Source organism: Anopheles stephensi, chromosome 3 (genome assembly GCF_013141755.1).
Source record: "Anopheles stephensi strain Indian chromosome 3, UCI_ANSTEP_V1.0, whole genome shotgun sequence".
NCBI lineage: Eukaryota > Metazoa > Arthropoda > Insecta > Diptera > Culicidae > Anopheles > Anopheles stephensi.
Window position 1 is genome coordinate 5,071,618 of NC_050203.1, and position 5,660 is coordinate 5,077,277.

The following is a 5,660-nucleotide window of genomic DNA, read 5'->3' on the forward strand; positions in this document are numbered from 1 at the left end:
CTGCCGCTGATGCGTAAATTATTTGCCATAATAACGCCCCAACCCAGCCGACGGCACGCTTTACGCCATGAAGCCATGGGCTGTTTACTGTGTGCCTGGCCGCAAACGCAAAACCCGGGGCCCCACTCGGTCGGTGGGTGGGCATTTCTTTACGATTTATTTGTAATGCTTGTGTAGTTTTCATTTATTTCAGTGATTTCTGCCCTCTGCACTACTGGTAATCAAAGGCCTCGTCGATGGTTTGAGGCTAAGGCTCAAGGTGGGCTGAAGTTGCTTGAAATGCAAGCAAAAAAAAAATGCAATAAACACGGCGCGATTGTTCTTTTAGCTATCGGAGCATCCTTTTTATTGGGAGATAAAATATTCTGTTCAATAGTTTCTGCTCTGTTTCGTATAGCTTTATGGTTAGTAATTTTACAATGTATTTTTATAGCGTTTTCTTAGTAGTATTTAATTGCTTCTATAAAACATATTATAGCATCTTTTATAGTTATCAATTTAAAACAGCTCATATTAATGTTTTTAGCGATGACATCATCGTGACATCAATACTGTATTTAGAAGGAATATTCAGTTTCAAAAAGGGATTAAAATAAATTCAAAATACCAATATCTTCTCACTATTGAACCTCTTCGCCAATGAATCATACCTTAAATACGTTTACTTCAACCGATAAGGACGATTAAATTTTAATTTTTTTTTCTTCTTCTCATTTTTCTCCGAACCCACGATGCACCTGGGCTGCATCCTGCTCATTGCATCGTTCTCGCAAAAGTAAAAAAAAATAATCATAAAATAAAAACCCTTCAGCAGAACCCTACAAACCACCATACGCACGTAACACAAACGAAGCAAACGAGTTCTCGCGTTCGGTCGGGTTCGGTGACGAACATTTTTCCTCTGCTTTTGGTGTACAGTTTTTCCCCGGCTGCATCGCATGTACGCACTCACACCAGCACACGTTGAAACGCGTTTCGTTTTGCCACCGGTTTAGAGGGACCGGGCAGAAGGACAACACAAAAATCTTCCCCCTTTCTTTTTCCCGGTTTCGAAGCGAACGCATTATCCAAGCCGTTTTTCCTTGCTGCCTTTTGTGCGGTGGTCGCCTAGGCAACGGAAAACTTGTTTTCCTTTCCAGCAAGCGTGTTGGTACTGCACCACTACAGCGAAAAGCGCATGTGTGTGAGTGTTTGATGAACCGGTAGGTTTTTCCCCGAAACAAAAAACCAAGCAGCTGACACCGAACGAGGACTCGCGTCCCCTTACGCACACACATACACCCAAACACACCAATGTAAATGCATCCGGTTCGAGCGGCGCCACAATTTCCCACCTTTCGGTGTGTGTGTGTGTGTGTGTGTGTGTGTGTGTTGTATACGAATCAAAACATGTACTCACACTCCGGCGCTTCTTCACGGTAGTGGTGTTGGTGTTTGTAGAGAAGGATTTCTATGGGCAGCAAATGCCTACTGCCTCTGGATCAACACAACCACCACCATCGTGCGTAATGCGAATCCGAGGATGAATCATGTTTCGTTCCGTGGTTTGATTATCCTTTCGTGCGCTGTACCAAGCGTGGTGGTTTGAATCACTTTTTCCTTTTTATTTTGTCTTCTTCTTCTTCTACGCAAATGGAAGAATAATGCGTTTTTATGCGTCTTCGGAGAAGAGTAACGCCACATCCTTACAGCATTTATCCTCTGGTGTCATTTTGTTAGCCTTAAATAGTTTTTTTTTCTTTTTTTTTAGCTTTAGGGGATAATGTTGCCTTTTTTCACTGAAATCGAACCAAGCGAAGCAGCGGATTGGAACGTATTATTGCGTCTTATTTAAAATGCTTTCTCGTGGACATAACATGGAGAATTTTCAACTTGAAAGATTACCTAATTTTTCAAGCAAGTTTATTCAAACTTATTTTTTTAATTTAAACGAAATTTATAAGGATTAAAGTTTTTCGCATTATTATGTATAGCTAATTCTTAGTCACAACATTGACAATTTTGAATTCTTTTCAATTTTTATAGCACCTTCATTAGTGATGTTTACTGGTTACTATAAACTACTTTTACAGCAAACATTAAAGCTTCTTACTTATCTCTTTACATCTTTTTTTCAAGAAGAAATCTTTTAATTTTTATTACAGTATTTTGTAATGTACCCGTCTGCGATATTATTTGCTGATGGAACGTATTGAAGATGTAATAAACCGCTACATACATGCTCACGAATGAAATGATAGCTTACATCAATGTGCTTAGCACGGGAACTATACGCTTCTCTACTAGCCATTACCATCGCACTCTGATTGTCACAGTACAACTCAATCCTCTTCTGCTTTTTGAATTGGTTCATAAAGCGAAGCAACCAAATCGCCTCCTTGGTTGCATGAGTCATTGCGATGTACTCCGCTTCAGTGCTGGAAACCGCGACCGATGCCTGCCGTTTACACGACCACGACACAGCTCCCTCTGCTAACTTGAAGACGTAACCAGAATACGATCTGCAATCGTCTCGTTCGCTGGCCCAATCTGCGTCGACGTAGCCGCTGATGTATTCACCCGATCCACGACGATAACTGATCTTATAATCAACGGTCCCTTTGAGATATCTCAAAATTCTCTTCACCGCAATCCAATGTGTACTATCATGGCGATCGTTGTAGCGGCTAACATTACTGACTGCAAAGGCCAAATCCGGTCTGGTACCCTGTACCAGGTAAAGTAAAGCTCCAACAGCTTCACGATACGGCACGTTATCATTAGTATCTCCAGATGCTGCGGCTAACTTGTGTGAAACATCACACGGCGAAGACACTGGCTTACAATCTTGCATGCCAAAGCGATGGACTATCTCTGTTGCGTATTTGGTCTGATCGATGCTGATCATATCGTCACCATAGGTTATTGTCATACCTACACATGTACGAGCTCGACCCAAATCTTTCATTAAGAAAGTTTCCGACAGTTTAGCCTTGAGCTCATCACGTACTTTTACGTCAGACCAAAATATCAGTATATCATCGACATATATAGCAACTACCAAACTACTGTCGGTATTGTAATAGACGCAAGGGTCTTCGGCAGATCTTCTTAGGTCGAATGATAATAATGCTTCATCTAGGCATTTGTTCCAGCAACGTCCGCTTTGTTTAAGGCCATACATTGCCTTGTTCAGCTTGCAAACTCTGCCCGTGCCATCTTCGAACCCTTCCGGCTGCATTACGTAGATTTCCTCCTTCAACCTTCCTTGAAGGTACGCGGTAACTGCGTCCATCTGGTCAATATTCATACCCTTTTGGGCAGCCATAGCGATCAATAACCGTAGCGAGCCATAACGCACAACTGGTGAAAAGGTTTCAGCATAATCAACGCCGTACTTTTGACTACATCCCTTGGCGACCAGGCGCGCTTTATGTCGCAAAACGCTACCGTCTTCTGCGCGCTTTCTCTTAAACACCCATTTCGTTCTTATGGCTTTACGACCCGGTGGAAGATCCACTAATGTCCAGCTCTGATTGCTTTCAAATGAAGACAACTCTTCTTGCATTGCCCTTTCCCAGAATCGAGCATCATGCGTCTTCAATGCATCTTCACGATCTTTTGGATCCTCTGGGCTACAATCTCTAGCGAAATAGGAGACGAAATCTTCGCGTACGATAGGACGAGCTGTCCGCTGCGATCGTCTTAAGATAGGTTGATCTTCAATCCTATTTTCACCGCAATCGTGATTATCAGCGCCTTCGGCATCTTCATATTCCTCATCACAAGAAGAATCAAGCTGATTTACTGTTTCGGTCTTGATTACGGAATCTGTCTTTGTTCCAGTTTTTCTACGACTACATGCCCCAACTGAAGTTGTTCCACTTTCAACATCATCGTCCTCATCTACTTTAAACAAAGAACCAGTCTTCATAGGTGTTTGAGGCAGAAACGTTGCATCCCTACTGGTGTATACTCGTTTGGTCTTCGGCCAATAGAATCGAAATACTTTATCGGAATAACCTACGAAACTGCATTTCCACTGCTTTCGGGTCCCATTTTCTACGCATTACTTTGGGCAAAAGAACCATTGCCGGATTTCCGAAAATCTTCAGTGATGCGAGGTCTGGTTTCTCTCCCGTCCAAATTTCTTCCGGACACCGATTTCCTAGGGAACGATTCACCGATCTGTTTACAATGAACGCCGCGTGTTGTACAGCCTCAGCCCAAAGTGCTCGATCAAGATTACCATCCGATATCATGCAACGTGCTCGTTCAATTAATGTCCGATTCATCCGCTCAGATACACCGTTCAGCTCTGGTGTGTATGGCGGAGCCTTCTCGTGGATGATTCCGGATGCCTGACAAATCTCCAACATTTCTTTGTTCACGAACTCTGTGCCGTTGTCCGATCGAAGCCGCTTTATATGTACGCCTGTTTGGTTTTCTACTTCCGCCTTAAACCTGCGGAACGTCTCAACCACTGCTGATTTTTCCTTCAAGAAGTAAACAAATACTTTTCGAGAAAAATCGTCAATAAAAACAACAAAATACCTGGATCCACCTAATGATGTGCTCATTGGTCCGCAAACGTCAGTGTGCACTAGGTCCAAAATCCTCGTTGTTTTGATGATGGCATCTTTCTTGCGAAACGGCGCTCTGGTCTGCTTTCCTTCAGCACAGCTGATGCAACCACGAATGTCTTCCTGCGTACCCTCGAATTGAACGTCACTACACACTTTCTTAAGGTTATTCAAACCTTGGTAGCTCATGTGACCCATCTTCCTGTGCCATTCGATTACTCCGTCGTCCTTAACAAGCAAACATTTCACGTGCTTTGCTTCTATTTTGAAAACACCTCCACTCGACGGCGTCTCAATCAGGACGGATCCACAACTGTTTTTGATCACTTTCAAAACGCCATTTTCAATAATAATCCGATGGCCCATGCGCGATGCCACATCAAGCGAAATCAAATTAGCTTTAAGTTGAGGAACAAACAAAACGTTTCTAAGAAGCAATTGTTTCCCACCAATCGTTACGACGGCTGATCCACAACCTTCCACCTTTAGCTTCCTGTCGTCGGCAACAGTGATTGTTTGCTTCTCCGAAGCACGAAAGTCACTGAGAATGTCGCGTCTCGACGTCATGTGGCAAGATGCTCCGCTATCCAGGTACCATCCACCGGACATTTCTGCGAAACTAGCAGACAATGCGCTTGCGTACTTTGCTTCTGCTGTTTTGTTCGCGTCTGCACCACTGACACTACCACTAATACCGCTGCTACCTCCCGATCTATCACTAACACTTCGACACTTGTTCTTATAGTGTCCCATTTTTCCACATTTATGGCACTTTATGTGGGATTTGTATTTTTGTGATTGTTCTTTATGCGGTCGCGGTCCACTGTAGTATGCTGTGTCTGGAACTTGGCTTTGGAGAGGAGTCAATTCCAAAAGCCCTGCCTTTACTCGATCTACCGTGATGGTTTGGCCACTTCCAATAAGGCTCTGCCGAAAAGCTTCGTATTGCGGTCCCAAATTTCCGATCATAAACAACGCCACAATATTGTCTTCAAACTTAATGCCCACTTCGGTACAGCGTCTCCAGGCTTCCATCATTCGCCCCACATATTCATCGTTCGAAACACAATCGGCCCTGTATGTGTGCGAAAGTAGGAG